The sequence below is a fragment of the Daphnia magna genome, linkage group LG3 (assembly GCF_020631705.1).
Source record: "Daphnia magna isolate NIES linkage group LG3, ASM2063170v1.1, whole genome shotgun sequence".
NCBI classification, from domain to species: Eukaryota; Metazoa; Arthropoda; class Branchiopoda; order Diplostraca; family Daphniidae; genus Daphnia; species Daphnia magna.
The window spans coordinates 2935434-2951791 of record NC_059184.1 but is presented as its reverse complement, the minus strand read 5'-3'; the positions used below and the strand labels follow the sequence as shown (position 1 = coordinate 2951791).

Here is a 16358-nt window from a genome sequence, read left to right as displayed (position 1 = left end):
GCCGTGAGTGGGCCGGCTCTTGGGATTGGAGAACGTTGGCCCTCATTGGCCGGCCGGGCTAACCGAATGAATACAAGATGGGTGGAGCTACGACACTACTTCCGACCAATTGTTCTGCGTAGCTCTTCGTTGGCCTGGCGAAACAACTGAAAACACAGCCAAGCTATAAATTGAATGTTTTTTTCTTTTCTTTTCTTTTCTTCTTTGCCTTCCTCATCCTCTTTCGTCTTTCCGTCGTCTTCCTTTTCTTCTTGGCAGCTTTTTCCGGCTCTTGTTCCCTCGGCTTGCACCGAGTTCCTTATATTCTAGTTAGAAGGTAAACAGTGAAAAGAAACTCTTCGGATCTTCAAAGAATAAGAAAAATAGTCGAAGAAACAAACTGAAAAGAACTTGGGGACACACACACACACACACACACACAAATAGGAGGGAAAAAGAGGTTATTTGTATGGCACATTATAATAGGACCGTCTCGTTTTCCTCGATTCCGGAAGAGAATAACACTAACCGCTTAAACTTCATTCACTCTCATATCGTTCAACTCAAACTACTGTACATTTTTATTACCTTTCATCTTCACATTTTGAAAATCCCTTTCGCCTTTTTTTTTTGTGAATTTTATGTCGAGTTAATAATCCCCCATCAATGAAAGAAGGCGCGAAATTTGAAATCGAAAGATTCTATATACTTCCCAGCACATTCTTTGAATGGTGAACAGCATCTATATAAGTTGAATGCTTCCATAATGATGTATATACATGTGTCATCCTCAGTTGTAGTGCCGCTCTTGTCTGCACGTGTGGTAATCCTTTTATTCGGGCCGTCTAACGACTTGCGCGTCGTCCACTCGTCCGCGTCATTGCTAAATCTTTATACACAACAAGCACACACGCTTCTATTGCTATGAGGTTTGCCTCAAAGCGGAGTACATATAAAAACCAGCCGAAAATACAAGAAAAAAAGAAAAAAGAGTGGGCGACAAGAATATAAAAGGAGGGAGAGAACTCTGTATAGATAGAGATCCTTGTTTGAGCTATATACGTGTATATACGGTATATGTGTGTTTGTGTCACCATCCGTTCGATAAAGCATTTATCATGCCAACGTGAAGGCTATAGAAGGGGTATATAGTAATAGACGAGGGGGGAGGATTGACGCTGTTGAATTGGAAGACTTTTTCAATGCGCATAGCACACGCTGTCACCTAAAGCGGTCCCCGTTCCAACTGTCCATCCGTTGTGAGGCGTCTATAGTTTGTATATGGGCGAATATACGGGCCGATGTTTACCGTATATATATACGTCATGGACAAAACTCTTCAACAACAGCCAGCACGACGCCACACTACCAAACACAACAACACCTCCCCCCCCCTTTTTTTTCTCTTTCGCTTTTTTTGCATTTGAATCTTTGAATAGCTCGGGCTCTCGCTTTTCTTGTATACGCTTTCTTATGTTCATCCGGCTCATCCTTCTTCCATATAACCGGTACGAGCCTCCTTTTCGCTCCCTTTACACATATTTTGTGTGTTGTCGCTACTATAGTTAACATTATATACAAGAGCTCGAACGCGTTGACGTTGTTGTTGAAGTCCGCTATTCTTTCGACGTGCTACTTTTGAAGAGCTTGTTTTGCTGTAGCAATCTCGCCGCCCCCGTCCCTGTTTCATTAATGAGATTCATCGGTCTTTTGTGAGTTGTTGTTGCGGATGATCTAGACTGGTTTGTACATATACGCAGCATTGTATACACAAACACGCAGGCCTGAAAGTGAGGCAAGTGAAGAGTTGAACGGGTGGAAGAGCGGACCGCCCAAGAGACGCCACTCGTCGTCGTTTGTTCAGAATTGATGGGATTTTTTTTTTCTTCTTCTTTTATTCATTTATTTATTTTTATAGCCGAATAAATGTCGTCTATGCTGTTGTTGATGCGGTTTGTTTTCCTCGCCCTCTCGATGGGAAAAACGTTTTTGTCACCCCAGTTCGTCGTCCCTTGCCACCCATCATTCGATTCACTATAGCGCCGCGTCTATATGTGGGCGGGTTTCGTGTATAACAATCGAAACAATTTTCCCTATCTGTGTTGGGAGCTCAGCAGCAACCAAACCAGAACTAAAAACCCCACCCTGTCTATACTTGAACCCCCCCTTCTATATAGATGCCCTATTGTTATATATACCTTGTTTGCCCCGTGTTTAATCGTGGGCTGCTGGTTGAACGCAGGAGCCCAAACGTTTCGATGCCTACACCGAAACTGATGAGTATGTTGAATCGGTTTTCGGCCATGTGCTGTTATAGGTGGGCGGCTGCCACCGCGAACAACCGCGTGATATTAGACGCCATATTTCACTGTAAAATCAGATGATAATCGATTTGCGCTTTTTTAGAGGGACGACTGGAAAAAATAAAATCTCCGATATTACGGGACAGCGTTTTTGAAGAGGGCCCCATCGAGACGACTAACAATACATTTATGATACTCTTGTAGTATTATTCTTGTGATTCGATTCGACGCTCGAAATGAAAAAAAAAAAAAGTCCAGATGCGTCGCCTCGTAGAATAAAGGGAAATAATAATCCGGGGGTGGAGGGATATGTAAAAGGGAACCATTAAGCAATTAGGCAAGCCTGCTTGACACACTCTATATGTATAATAAAAAAAAATCAGCGTGAAAAATGAAGGAGAGGACACTTACGTAGGCCCTTGGAGAGAATCCAGTGATTTTCAAATAGACAGCCCCTTCTTTTTTCCTACCCAATAAAAACGGAGACAAGGTTGAATAAGAATGCTAAATATGGCATCTGTTGCAGCATTTTTTTTTTTCTCTTTATTTTATTTAAATAAAAAATTTCTTATATAAAATGGACACGCTCGATGTGTAGATACAATTGAAAGAGGTGTTTGGAACTATTCAAGAAAAAATATTTCAAGGACCCCCTCGTGACTTGTGCTGGAGAAGTCGTTTGCTTTCGCGCTCAGAAGCACAAGAAGCCGTTCGAATTATATTCGATTTTCTTATTCTTTTTGACAATAAAGGAATCATTTGTAAAGGGCTATATATATATACGCAGCTCCCTTTTTTTTTGCTAACTTTCTCTGTATTCAATGTTCCTATTGAGCTTGATGTTTTCGGTGATTGTGTTTAAGAGCCACCGCTGCCCCTGCTGGAACACATTAGACATAGACACGCGGTGTAGCGGCACTAACAAGCCTTTTTTTTTCTTCTTCTTCTTCTTCTCCCTGCTGTATGTCTTTTGATATTTCTACACGACGACTAGCAGGACAAGAAAGAATTCAAGCCATAAATATCAGCAGCTCTCATCTATTTATTTAATTTTGTTTTTTTGTTACCTTTTTTTTGTGTGTCTGCCCAGTCGAGAAGACGCGGTTTAGAGAGCTGTGCACACTTTGTTATTTCGTTTCGTTCTGCCGCGTTCAATTGGGGAAGAAAAATAAAATAAAATAAGAAACGAGCAGTGTATATAAGCTGCTGAAGTTCGGCTGTTGTTGGCCATAATCCAAAAGGAATGGATAGAAATTCCTACAATGTGTCAAAAGGGATGAAAGACGAACTTCAGCACTGGGAAAACCTCACGCAGTAAATGGATGCCTGTATATATATCCACGTTTCTTCCCTTCTTCTTCTTTTTTGAGAAATAATATAATAATAATAAAGGCAAAATATTTTTTTTCTCACAAGAAATAGACTAGTGTTGATTATTAGAAATAAAAATAAATAATAGCAAATAACAACAAATAGAGGGGGTGGGGTGGGGGCTTATTCAGTGCCATAAAATACGATAACATTCGACGTGGCTTTATATGCAGTTGGTTCATAGAGGATTGAATTGTTTCCATTAAGACAAGTTTTTTTTCTTTCTTCGGCTTTATACTATTCAATTTCCTCTTTCATTTTTGTTTTTTTTTTTCTCCTCTCTTTTATACTACTCAGTATTTTTGGTGAAGTGCAACGATGAATAAAAAAAAAATAGTTTTCTTCGTCTTCTTCTAGTTGTTGTTGTTGTTGCCCTGTCTGCTGCTTTTCTAGTGGTTTGTTTATCTAAACATTGAGTGGGTGGAGGATGCATCTAAGAGGCCGCAATGTTGCTGATGCCATTCAAGCGCAATAGGAAACCTTATTGATACAACATTAGAGGTTGGCCCAACGCCCGACTTGCTACAGCAATCTTACTCCATGCTCTCCTGCATCCATTTTCTATTTCTCTTGGTTGTTTTTTTTTTAAATCTCTTATTGTTCGACCTGAACCTTTTTTTTTTCTTTCCTATTTTCCTTCAATGGACAGGAGCAAATAGAAAGAAAAGAAAAAAAGAAGTTTGAGGGAGATAGAAAAAATATATAGATATATATTGGGTATATACAACGATACAGTTACAGATAAGAAGCTGATGGCGCATGGGAAAAAGGAATGATTTGTTTTCAATGTGATACACACTTGGCCCCCGAAGGCCTCCGTATGCTGTTGCGTCTGCAGCCCGCGTAGCCGGTCTTTGGATTTTTCTCGCGTAAAGATGTAATATGTGTGTAATAGTGTGCGGTACTTGAGTGATGAACGGCGGGGAGCTAAGTGACACGACAAAGAACCACTCTGGCAACACTACTGTTTCCGGCCTCCCTCTTTTTCTCTCCCTCCCCTATACGCACATCTATACGATACGAATATTATATATGTATATTCCCGGCTCACCCAACAATAGTATACATTTAGAGAGAACAATTTTCGGCAATGGAGTACTACTACTAGTGAAATGAAAAGTAAAAATATAAAAAAAAATGATAGAAAATAGTTGGGGGGTGTCTGAAAGGAAGGAGAGAGAGAGAGAGGGGGTCCGGGATTTGGTGGCCGATTCAATGGAGCACATTAGAGCTATTCAAGTTGTCATAATATCAGCAAACTGTTGGGGATGCAACAAAATAATGCTTCATCCACCCTCGCGCACATACAGACAACATGACACACAAAAAACTAGGGGGGAAAGATGATGAGATTCAGTGTGCTTTGCTGTTTGATGTTTTTTTTTAATACACCGGTAAATGTTGGGGGCCCCATCTCTCCCTTTTGTGTACGTGTGTGTTGTGCACCAGACGAAATGATAAACCATTACGTCTATAGTGTATATAAATGATGGATCATTCGATCTTCGACAGCCTTTGACTCGCGCGATTCTTCGCACATAAATAGAAAATACTGTTTTTTTATTTGTCTGTGTCGTTTTCATGGGACGACAATGTAAACATGGCCATGTTTCTCCGGTTTAGTATTTCTATGATTAGAATAACCTTTTCTAACAATAGACTATTTTTTTGTAAGTCCATTAAAAAAACGAGAGAGAAAAGAACGAATAAGACTGAAATCAGATCGATCTTTAAAACGCTGTGCCCAAAATTCACGCTAATAAGATTCAATGTTATGCAAGCTACCCCTGCCGTTTGATTCCGTGCAATTGCTTTTGATAGATCCCCCCCGTGGCGAGTTTACCACTGAATGGGGTCGGCTTGTAAAACAGTCAACCGCATCAGTTGTATAACCCTTTTGCTCGCCTTTATTACAACAACAGAGAGGAGCCCACTTTTGTAAAAACCCATATGCTCTACTCTAACTGCGTTCGATTCTAAACTATTGAAGTTGCCACTTGACATGTAGGGCCTGTTACATTGATGTGCACGGCGCAATTCGATTTCGTAAAAGTAAACCTCGGCTTCCTTTAACGTGCTTGAATGATGTAACTTTTTCCCACGTCAGTGAGGAGATCCTCTTATCGGCCATCGAATACGAAAAAGAAAGGGGTTGGAAATTTTATTTCTACCCTTTCGCTGCAATGATGGCCGTAGTCTATTCAGTAGACACTTAAAGGTCTCGTATAATAGTTGAAAGATGATGTCATTATTGATGGAGAGGTGTTGAGGCGCGCCAACAACATCTCTCCGGCTCCGTCTATCTCATCCATTTCATCGGGATGTTTGTTTTTGTTGTTGTTGGGGGCTGCCGTTCGCCGTCAATCGGCTCTCTCTTCTTTTCTTCGAACTCAAAAGTATGTTCGATTGCATATACACACATCAGGGACCATACAGATAGAAGCCATCTGTATCTTTATATAATATATTCGATTTTTCGTTGTTGTGAAGCTGCTCCTGCTTCTGGGTCAATAGAGAATCCTTTCTATATGAAATCTCAATGGATTTTTTTTTTCCTCGTTTTTGTTGTTGTTGTTGGGCTGGCAGAGCAGAGCTCTCTTTCTCCATGTCTTTATTCCACTTCTGATTAAATTTGCTAGCATCTATTCTTCTGCTGGCATTTCACTTCCTTTTTTTATTTTTTACTTTTTCATTTGGTTGTGTGTGTTTTTTTTTTAGTTGTTGAAATGTAGAATGTAACATAAGGAAAGATATAACAAGTTAGAGAAGAAGAAAACTTGTAGATGACGAGAAAGGAGTGGTTTTTTTCCCCCATTTTTTGAGCTTTTCTTGGTAAATCAGCTTTAGCTGATGTTTTATCACTATTCATTCGAGTAATTCAATAGTCATTTTCTTTTTATGCATATGGTCATCAGCCCGATGCTGCCAAAGAAAGTCTCTCTGCGCAGGCCCACTACTAACACGCCGCACTTGTATTGAATAATAATAACAATAATAAATAAAGAAATCTTTTGTTCAAACTCACTGGAATATTCCAAACATTTGCTGGCTATACAATCGTAAAAATAAAAAAATAAAAAATGAAAGACACCGCTCTGGGTGTGTGATGGATTAAGTTTTCTAAATAACTTATACACCAACGCTATACGTGATTGGCTGGTTTTCTTCGTTTTTTTTTCCTTATTTCATGTGCAGTTGTGCACAGTACCCAAACTGTTATTTTTCCATGAAATGGCGAACAAAGAGAGAAAAGATTCGTCGTCTTTATTCGATCCCTTCTTCTCTTTCTTAATACCAAACACGTATAATAATAACAGGTTCTCTATGTGAGCACCGACGTACACAGATGCATCACCTTCTTCTTCTGATTCTCCATTTTCTTATTATTTTGATTGTGTTCTCTGTTCGTTTGTCCGTAGCAAGTTTCCCGTTTTTTTTTTTTTAAGAGCATAGCAGTTTTTATTTTCCTTTTTATTTTTTTGTCCATCTTTTTCTTGAGCTGTACGAGCCAGAATATAAATAATGTTATCGTCGGCGTCGTGGCCTGAGAGTCTCTCTCAATCCCGCCTTCTCTGCACGAGTATTTCACCGAATTATGACTGGGCGGCGTTGGATGAGATTTCCCCTCTTGCCTTGTTATTCTTATTCTTCTACCATACAACAACAATGGCTGCTGCTGCTGCTGTCCAAAGAAATCCGTTCCACAAAATCGTGGTACGTGGGAGCTCGACTGGATTGTCTGATTGCTGTTTAGATTGTATTGCACAAGAACCGTCTGTCGGTCTAAAGTGTATACGCTTTCGAATCATCGACATTGAATCTCCGCCATTGCCTAGTTTCGTGTTTATTCGCAACGTAAAAATTACCGTAAATGACGTCGACATTCTCTTGCTGCGATTCGGGGAAACGAATTTAGTGAGTTGTAGAGGCTTGTCCAGTTGTACAGGCTCCGACAGTGGCCCAATCCCACGGTACAACCTCCTTGTTCGATGGCTGAATCTCCGCATTTCTTTTTGGATTTCCACTTTGGTCGCAACATCATTAATTTACTTGGCTATCGCTTCCGCTGACTGAAAAATCGCAATCTGCCGCCGCCTGCCGCTATGTAACTGTACACGAGACATTGATCAAGCATTTGTTATCAAAAGAAATGGAGGAGCGCGCTTGATTTGATGAATGGCCGGCTCCAACTAGTTACTCACTTTGTGCGATGTTATATACGGCCTATGCGCTCGCATTTGTGTCAAGTGGCTAACGAGTTTCGGAAGGAAATGCAGTGCATCGCATCGTCTCCCTCTTTTGTAGGCCTTTTCTCTCTCTTGGCGCTTGGCTTCCACATAGCACAACAGCTGAAAACATTCTTTGACATTTTTTGTTATGAAATATTAATTTGAAGAACACAACAAATTTAAGTCTTGATAATTTTGCATCCGATTTTAGCAAGCGCTGTTATTGTCAGACAATACGCCACTATAACAGCGTAGAAACAGCGAAAAAAAATGGCTCGTTTCATTTATTTCCCATTAAAAAATCGGCAGGAAGTCTAGCCAACTTCTCACTATATGAATATAAACACAAACGCACACACATAAATACTTATCTATTTGATATAATCTAGTGTGTGTTTTTGGAAGTGGATGTGTTCAGCGCTAAGAGTCCATAAATCACAACAAGAGCGCGGACATCAGTTTTTTTTTTCCAACCCCTCCCGTCGTCCGTGACGCAAGTATCAATTACGACCGGCGGCGTTCGACAATTAATTATACAGAGCAAAAAAGAAAATGGAAGGGCAGAAAAAAGAAAAAGCAAGCCGGGCTCTATTCATGGCATATGGACGATGTTGCTAGATGCTGTTTGTTGTTGTTAGCAAAAGGAGAGGGAGTCACTCTCTGGAAACACGGCCAACTTTCAGCTTTTGTTCGAGCTATATACGCTCTGTGTACATCTATACGCAGCAGCAAAATTTTACACAAAAGAGAAAGAAAGTCCCGTCTGTGCAGCTCTTTTGCTCCCGATTCCCGCACGCCGACTGAAATATGATATACATCATCATCGTATCACATCAGTCTGTGCTTTCTATACCATCATACTATGGCAGCCGTTGATCTATTGTGTCCTTCCCCCTCACGTTCATTTTTTTCTTTTTTCCTCCATTTTTATTTTACTTTACCATTTTCTAGCAACGTCTTGTTGGATTTCTCTTCTCCTGGTGTTTCTTTCCATTTGTCGCCAGGATCAAAACAAATTCGTAATGCTATTCTTACCAGCCATTGAAAAAGTCGGTGCTTTTTCTTTAATCATATTGATCCTTGACGTGTATTGCGTGGACGAGCGTCAATAACATTTCACATCGAGTATTACCAAGCAAAAGTCATTCATTATGCGGGCGGTGACGCTGGCCACCCCACGAGAGATCCTTCTCTTTTTTTGTGTGGTCCAAATGTAGGGAAGACAAGCGACACATATCTTGTTATCAATCAACACAAATATTCAATTTTGCTCGTCATGGGCCTATGCAGACGCTTAAGGGAGGGAAGAAGGCATTTCTTTCGAGGGGAGACATTTGTTGTTGTTGTCGAGTTTTGGGTTTTCTTGCGTCAAAAATGAATTTGGTCTTGTTCAATCTTACTGTCTATACGCCCGCTTCCCTAAAGCAATATCTGCATATTAATTGAGTTATGTGAGCTTTTTCCTACGCCTCATTTGTACGCATCACGTATGAATCTCCATACGTACCCTCTTGTATATCTATACGCTTTTTTCAGTCACGATATACAAGAGCAAATGTTTAGAATCACAACTCGAAAATTAGCCAGCCTTTACAGATGTTGTTCGTATTGTGTGCGAGTAGAAATGCAGTTCTTTCTAATAAAAAGATGTTGAGATACTATTTTTTAAATAGACGTTTGTATCTATCTTGCAGCAGATCTTTTTTTGTTTTGTTAAAGTTGTGCGCGTCAGTGTCGTCTGATTGGATGTTGTTAAAAAAAAGAAAAGAAAGCAAAAAATCTTGTAATAAGAAAGGAGAAAAACGGAGGGGGTTATAGAATATAGGGATGACATCAGAGAGCGTATAGAAGACCATTATAAAACTGGTTGGTGTCTACTGTGTACATATAAATGTTAAGAAAAGAAAGCCCCCAAAAATAAACCTTCTGGAAGTGACACCTGACGCCGCCATATTCAGCAGAAGAAGAGGGAACTATATTCTACCGTCTGTTGTGCGCATTCTGTCCGCGATTGTGCATAGTACACAGCCCGTTCTCTTGAAAGGAACCCCCAATGGCCGAAAGAGATCCACCACTGTGTGTATACACACACTCAGTCGAAAAGAAGAAGCGTCATATATTTATGTTTATTATAAATATCAGACAGGAAGGAAAGAAAAAGAGTTGCTTCATCCATATTGAGAGAATAATAAGCGACAGAAAGGGGGAATAATAAAGAAAGAGAAGGGCACAGGACAGACACAGGAGGGTTATGTGAGCCCTGACGGTCGGAGGCCGTGCGGCAAGAAGAAGAGGGGGGTACACAATGCCACAAAATCAGCTTGTTATTGAAAAAAAAAAATGGAAGGACAAAAAATGAAATAAAAACAGTTTTGAATCGCTCATCCAGCGAACCAACACATCTACAAAACACACTGGACACACAAAAGGTGAGCTGCCGTTGTTGCTTCTGACTGGCTGCTGGACTGGGCTTTGGGCTTCTATTGCTGGACGAGACTTTGGCCGCCAGGTGCGTGCGTATATGGGGACTCATCATATATGCGCGTGCATGTGGCGTGGGAACTAACACGACAATCGCCGCTCCTTTTACGCGTCAAGGTCCCCTTTTGCGTCTCTTAACGAACGTAACGACGGGCCCTCGTTATTGCGTCTGACACTGCGACCTGGCGCTCGACATTTCTTTCTGGCAACAATAGTTCATGCAACTATCGCTTCGAGAAAATAAGTTACGCAGCACGCAATCTGCCCGCTTATTTTCTATTCTTCCATTTTTCTTTCCCCCTTTTTTTTTTTTCTTTCTTTCTTTTCTGTGGAACTTGATGGCCCGCCTTCCCATTTCGGTCAATCGACCGATCCAAAGAGAAACCAGGCCGTCCTTCTCCACCTGGCTATTACCATAAGGACGAACTTTGATCTTTTGCGTCTTAAATCTTGACGTGTTTTGTCACAATCGTCGCTTATTCCTTCTCCAACAGTCACGATCACACTTTTTTCGTTTAGCCGCCTCCTTGGACTTGTGTTCATCGGAGCCGATAGACGCGCGGAAAAAAGAGAAATCTTCTCGATTGACGTAATTCTTATAGCTCGTAGTTGTTGAAATGATTTAGGAATTTTTTTAAAGAAGAAAAATCAGATCGTGACTTCGGCAATGTCATCAGAAGAGAATCGATTTACAAGTTAACAGTGCGACGTGCTGAGTCGGCGCAAGCTTATTTGCTTTGCATGTTGAATCCATCAGCGTGTAGTTTATAGGTCTCGAAAGACTATAGCTTTGTGTGTAACTTTAGTGAATAGCTGACGAGAGCCTTAGCGTGAGCCGACCAATTCCAGTGCTATAGTACTATCACTCTGTTTAATCAATTCCGGCTGGGAAAATGGTGTTGACTCGGGGTGAAGGGAGAGCGAAAAGATTCTATTTGCACTTGTGAGCAATTGAACGAACTACGTATTTCGATACTGGCACACACACACACACGTACACACGTGCGTGAGTGTTAAGTATTTGAATATACTGGAAGACGTTTGCATAAATTCTACCGATTCTTGTATACATCTGCGAGCGCTTTTACTTCGTCTAAAGCCACGATAGTTTTCTGTTGTATTTTTCTTCTCCTGGGACACCGTCGATGGAGATCGAAAAAAATTGGAGGACAGCTTGGGTGTAGAAAAGACTTTTTCCATTGTATCATTTGCTTCGTGATTTGTTTTTCTCTTCTTTCTTTTTGTCGCTCTTCAGCAAGTTTCAATCTGGTTGTGTCTCTGTCTTTGAACTCTGCGCCAACCGGGTTTCCATTCATTTTTCTTATAGCATTAGCGAATGATATCTTATTGCGTCGAAGCGAAGCGATCAAAAAGACTACCGTACTATTTGAGACATCTGAATCAAAAACATTTGCTTCTTGCTTGCTCTATATCATGTCTTGTTAATGCGTTCAGGACGCATGGCTGTCTTAAAGAGTTTTTTTATCGATGAAACATCACATTCTAATGATTGGCTGTAAATATCTAGTTGTTATTTTTTAAAATCACCACCTTTATTTGCATTTTTTGAGAAGTCCTGTCGACCATACTTGAGTGGCCTAACTTGGCCGGTCCATAATTTCTCCCAACTTGAGTCGTTTCACAAAGAAACCTAAAATCAAAGGGAAAAGAGCGAACGCAAGGACGAGAATCGAATGGCTTCTCCATCCTGTTAATGGCCATTCAATTATTATTATCAAATTGTAATAATAACAATAAACAAAAAAGCTACCCCCTCTTGTACACAAATTCACATTCACACACAGGCAAAGGCTAATGTACAAAGCGGAGGGGGGTGGGCAAGAGCATTGCGTCGATGCTTTGGGTCAATCAAAGGGCAATTGTGTTTGTAGAGACACAATGCAAGCCCTCTATCCTATCTCTTTTTTTCTTCTTCTTTCTGTGTATGTATATTCAAATTTTGGTTTTCCCATTCTATATAGTTCCTCTCTCCAACTTTTTAGTCTCTCTCTATGCGTCGGCATATGTGTTTTGTTGCATCTATTTCTCCCTACTTGGGATGTATATTTTCTTTTTTTCTTCCTTCTTTTTTTTTTTTTCTCTCCTTTTCTTCTGTGTCCATCGGGGAGAAAAGGAGTTTAGAAAAACGCTACAAAAGGCATCTTCCACATCACTTTAATACCGAAATAGAGATATAGTAGTATATTTCTATTCATTTTTCCCCGTGTGTCTGTTGTCTGCTAAAAGGAAAGGGGTTGCTTTGAGAGGATAGGGCTAACATATCAGTGGGAGTGAATGGGGAAAATATGAGTGTATAAATGTATATATCTCTGGCGCATTGTGTAGTAAAAATATATAGGACGAAAGAGAGAAAGAATCACGGATGTGCGTGTATAGAATCCGGTCGGAGTTGACTGTGTATAGGAAACGTACAAGATGAGATTGATGCAGGGCTTCCAACAACAACGCCCTCACACACAGATAGACAGACGAGCAAAAATATGAAATGGAAAGGTTGTGTACAAAAATAAGGAGAAGAGATGGCACAATGCCTTCGTCTTCCTTTTTTTTTTTTTTCTTCACCGTTGTTGTCGTTGTGTGTACTATATTGGAAGCTCCTCTTGTGTCAGTTGAAACTTTCAATATCGAGTTCAACCCTGCTTCTTCCTTTTTAATACCACTATTTTATTCCTTTTTTTTTTACTTCATCCGCCCCTCCATTTTTGGCCTTGTGCACGGCTGCAGCTTCTTCTTCTCAGTCATCTCATTTTCTTTTTTTTTTCCTTTCTTCTGTACGCTGATGAAAACATTGTTGTCGGCCTACCGGGACACGACAGAAAAACATGGAAGAGCTGCTGCCTTCTATCATATTTTCTTTTTCTTTTATATTTTTTATCATTCATAAACCATACATGTATAGTAATAACTCCCACCCTCTCATCGTCTTTTTCCTTCTCCTGAGAGATATGTATTTCTTGTGCATTCAAGTTCGATTAAAGGTATCTGCGTTTCTCCATCAATTTCGACCCAGCCAATATTCGACTGATCGGATTTCTAAGAATCAAATCGAACGCGAATGGGAATTTTTCCCTATTCAGATTTGATGTGCGTATTGAACTTATGTCGATATTCTCTGAACTTTGTTTCGTTTTTCTGATGTAAAATGCTTAACCGGAAGTTAGACAGTATTGAAGTGAGTGGGTGAGAGTAAAAAAAACAACAACCAAACAACAACAACCTAGAAAACAAAACACGGAAAAGGGATTAGATAGAAGCCTTGTACTTCGTCAAAATCAAGAATCATTAACAACCAAAACAGGAGAATCATTACGATATAAAAGCGAGAAGCCGAACAGACGGACAAAACGGCCCGGCCGCTTTCTACGCGTCCCATATCAGCAATCAAAAGAGGAGGGAGGAGACAACCTTTCACGTGTAATGACTGATCACAAATTATATAGCATGAGCTTTCTCGCTGGATTCTCTTTTATATTTAGACGGGTTTTTTCAACAATACATTCGTACTTTGTCGAATTGGATCGACAACATCTAAAAGCGAAAATGGGAAGAAGAATAGAAATCGGAGGGTAGAGAAAGGGAGGACGGGATTCATTGGCAAACTCACCTTCTGACGTGTTTGAAGTCGGTCGCTTCCAGATGCCGTACAGTCCAGTAAGCTCTTTCAATTCGGTAAAATAAAAAAATAAAATTTATACAAAAAATCAATTGAGCGTCACTGACGATTTGTTCTCCTGACCCGACGTATCGTACATAGGAAGCGTCCGACTGGAATAATTCCCGTTTTCTCTCTGCACAATGCACAGCTATACCATATTATTCTCTTTTTTTGAATAATGAGACACTATATGCACTTATAGTGGGTAGATATTTAATGCTGAAAGATTATTTTTTTTTTTATTTCTTCTCTTTTTCTTTTATTATTCTTGATCTTTCTGTCTCGTTGATAGTAGCTGAGATCCTCCTTGTTCTTTTTTTCTCTCTCTGTCAAGCAAAGAAAAACGGAAAAGATATAAAATGTTCAAGAAAAGAACAAGTGAGGCTAAATGGAGAAGAAGCTGACATGTGCTAAATGCTCTGCGGAGGATGTTCAATGGCTCGGATCGTCATCATCGTCATTCTGAAAGGCTACTTTATAAACTTTGAAAAAAAAAGAGAGAGAGAAAAGAAAAAAATGAAAGGAGAATGTATTATACGATGCGGAAGAAAACCACCTAGGGAGAGCGCACCCATTCGGTGGCTAACACCATTTTTTTTGTGTCAACGTTGTATATTTGAAATAAATACTCAATGGAGACCGTCCGATGTGCGCATACACAGAATAACATTCCGCAAGTGTATATCCCTATAGAAGAGTATCCATAGCCTTATAACAAAAGCGCATCCAACGGCTGGAGGTGCGAGCCGAATAGTCCAGTAGCTTTGGTGTATATACACGGTGGCTTTGGCTGCCGGTCGGAAATGCCGCGAATACCCAGGTGGTTTCCGAAGAAAAGGGCCACCAGTCTTCTTTGGCGAAGTAGAATGAGAATAATAGACGATTTGAATTCGGAAGGCCATACAAAACAAAATGTAAAGGGAAAAAAAAAAAGAAACGTCCGAATGGGCTGCGACATTGCAAATGGCTGTGGAAATGTGACCACTGTGACTACTTACTGATACTATTAAGGATACAATTCTTGACGCACTGTATTCAAATACAATGCAGGCCATTTTTATTTTTTTCTTCTTTCACGGATAACACCCCCGGAGTTGTATATAGATACGGACACCCTTTTTAAGTTATTGCTGATTGTGTCCGAGTTACTTGTCTCGATTCAAACCCACTCGAGTTGAAAACGTTTAAGGAGGACCCGTGAAGCAGAAGAAGAAGAAGAAATCCTTCTTTCTTGTATTGTTGTTTTTCTTTTTTTTTCTCATTTCTTCTGTGTGTCTGCGTCGCGGCGGACCATATCGAAAGCGTCCACTATCGCATTAGACAAATTCTATGGAGAGAGAAACGAGTTAGCGCGGGACGGTAGTGGTAAATATCAAGTAGAAAAGAAATAAATGCTCGCTAATGTTTCTGCCACGTACACAACAAAAAAGTGGGAACTGCTGTACTCAATGACAATTGAAAAAAAAAAAATACTTCTCAGAGCATTGAACGTCAATGCTCTCCATGAACCGGTCAGGGCGGGGTGGAGGTATATAATTCAAATACTGTGTTAAAAATAATAAAGAAAAAAGAATAAAATCGTTCGACATTGTGCCTTTTCTAGAGGGACGAACCAGCGAGGTGACAATTAAGCATCCCACAAAAAGAAACCACCCAACCCAACAGCCAACATTTGAGAGCGATGGGAGAAAAGAAAAAGAAAAAAAAAAAAGAAGAGAGAAAACGAAAAGCAGCCTGCGCATCACTGACGGTATACATTTGAATTATTTTTTTCCCCATTATTTCTATGAAGAGAAAATAATATACATTCTCTCTCTCCCTCTTCTTATACATATATACAAATAGCGAATTAAATTTACGCTATTGTCAACGGTTCTTCATGGCTGAACGTTTTTCTTTTACTCTTAGGTCTCTCGTCCCCCTTGTTCTGGCCCCTCTTCATACAGTTGGGGAAGTGCAGCGTTTAGAGGAATTGTTCAACTTTCTCTCGACGACCAAGAGTCATTGAATCGATCGGATATACACAAGTGTGACAGCGAATCGAATCGCCACTTTGACAAATGACATTTCACGCCGACCCCCAAACTCCCCTTGTCTGTTGCATGAGCGTTTTCCTCTGCCCGTCTGCTGTATGCCTGCCACCAAAATGCATTGTGACCGGCATGCACGCCCGCCATCTTGCCACACACTCAGCCATGTCCACGTACTTTTCTTTCGAGAGCTCTTTTCTCTCCCACACTCGCTCAAAGACGATTCCAAGTCTGTCGCCTTTTTTTCTACCTTTCACGCGGAACGACCCTCTTGCTCTTTCTAAATGCA

The 16358-nt window shown here is 40.4% G+C and overlaps 1 protein-coding gene across 1 annotated transcript in view; it reads left to right on the top strand.

Annotated features, from left to right (window-relative positions):
* The window catches only part of LOC116918957 (peroxisome biogenesis factor 1), an 85488-nt gene extending 69754 nt beyond the window's left edge, over positions 1-15734 (top strand). Inside the window, 1 exon segment of the mRNA XM_045171104.1 lies at positions 15643-15734. The gene's annotated coding sequence lies outside the window, so the exon portion shown is untranslated.
* The last annotated feature ends 624 nt before the right edge of the window (positions 15735-16358 follow it).